At 35.7% G+C, this 1,883-nt stretch overlaps 1 long non-coding RNA gene across 1 annotated transcript; it reads right to left on the bottom strand.

Moving 5' to 3' along the window:
• Positions 1–177: 177 nt before the first annotated feature.
• Positions 178–1,292, bottom strand: LOC109591670 (uncharacterized). The gene is made up of 3 exons (XR_002189920.1): positions 1,234–1,292; positions 1,031–1,120; positions 178–587 (listed from the first exon to the last, which is right to left on the bottom strand). It is a non-coding gene; the product is annotated as an uncharacterized LOC109591670 (long non-coding RNA).
• Positions 1,293–1,883: the final 591 nt, after the last annotated feature.

The raw sequence follows: 1,883 nt of genomic DNA, 5'->3' as shown, positions 1-1,883 counted from the left end.
ATGTTTATAGTTCGATGGCGCAAGTGTCGAACACTCAACGAAGTACTGTCTATGCTATGAGTTCCAGTTGCTATCAAGTTCTTTAATTCTCTCCTTGACATCCAATGTCAGCCGCTTATCCTGGCAGGGTCGCCAATTGTAACGCCAGGCTTAAACGCGGCAGAGTCCTTAAGCAACTTTGTAGCAAAAATCTTATCACAAGAAGAACTAAGAATAATAATTACAACTCATTAATAAACATTAATAATCATTAGTATCATGAATAGATAATGAGTTAGGAATAATAGTTACACAAATGTAACAGCCTAAAAATGATAGGATAGTAAAATTAAAGTCAAAATTGTTTTCTAGTTACTATCCAGTTCATGCAGACATCAGGTATCAAGTTTTACATGCAGAAACTGTTCATGTACTGTATGTATGATCATAATGACATGATAATGTACTATAGGTCTCTCAGCTTTGAAGAGGTAGAGTCTAAATCCAGTGTGAGACTCCTTAGTTTGTATGATAACTCCAAAGTAGCACTGATCCTCTGGATCATGAGTTACATAAGTAACTTTATCAACTGGGACCAGAGTTACAGACTATATTGTAGTTATTAATAGTTAATAGTTATTAAGGTGCATAAATAGCTATAAATATTTTAGTGGTGGACAATACTGGCCAAAATGGATTCGATCCGATACCAATCATTATCAGTGCATATCGAGAGTATTGATACAGTTTTGATATGATATTTAGACCACACCTATGGAGTCACACACCTTATTATTGACTGTTTTCATTGATTTTTCATGCACTTGTTTGTATCCACGTGTGTGTAACTACCTCATTAACTTATCAAAATCTTCTTTATTAATAATTATTTAATCTCAATAAGTGGGTGTGGTCAACATACATGTATCAATACAAGTTTCTTTAAAATTTCAATACCGATACAAATCAATACCGCAAAGTATCGTTTGTATTGATAAAATATCGATATCACCCAACACTAAAACATTTGAGGCCATGCTTGTACATGTACCTTTTATCTCTCGTCATAAAGTGATACTCATTTCATGTTTAGACCTAAAACTGTTTTCGGCTTGTCAGCTCTCATATTCTTACTAGCCATCTATGAAAGGAGAGAAGCAAAACAATGAGCAGCAACAACAGCAATAACCGATTCATGAAAGTTTTGCTCGATAGATATTAAATCCCTCCCTCCCCCCCTCTCTCTTTCCTTACCCTCAAAGTAGTAGGCAGTAGTCTTGCCCCGCCCCCAGGAGCGGGGCGAGACTATGTAGGCAGTATCTAGAAGCTCCAGCATTACCACATCTCCTGATAACACAATTCTCTGATCCAACATACTGCAAGTTAAATGATTTAAAATTGAGTGTATGATGCAATAAATGCATTTTAAAAATACCTCTAAATTTGAGCCTGTCCCTGGCAGTGCGCCAAGGTCGAGAATAATTGCCACATGTACCCGTACAGTGGAGTGTTCACTCCTCTTCACTGGTTGATAGTCTATACATAACAAGAGGTAATGATACACTAATAGTAACAACACACGAGTCATAATCAAGTACTGATGGACTTGGTGCTTTGGCCTCAGCTTTGGCTGCCATTTTATTTGGAGGTAAGTCAGTACTGTAGGTACACAGCCAAGAATTTTTTTCTGTATCAGTTAAGATATCAGTTATGTATCAGATACCGTATATCTTTAAGATACACCAACTTTTGGCAATTACAGTATCATCACCGTAGCTACAGGATAGCTACATTCTGTAAATCTTCCTGTATCACTCCGTATACGGGAGTGATTCATGACTGAACTCATTATATATTCATTATATTATTACTATTATAATAATTTTAAATTTAATATTAAAAAT

The sequence above is a fragment of the Amphimedon queenslandica genome, unplaced genomic scaffold, assembly GCF_000090795.2.
Source record: "Amphimedon queenslandica unplaced genomic scaffold, v1.1 AMPQUscaffold_7547_Cont20503, whole genome shotgun sequence".
Classification (NCBI taxonomy): Eukaryota; Metazoa; Porifera; class Demospongiae; order Haplosclerida; family Niphatidae; genus Amphimedon; species Amphimedon queenslandica.
The sequence above is the reverse complement of the archived record's forward strand: the minus strand, read 5'-3'. Positions and strand labels throughout refer to the sequence as shown.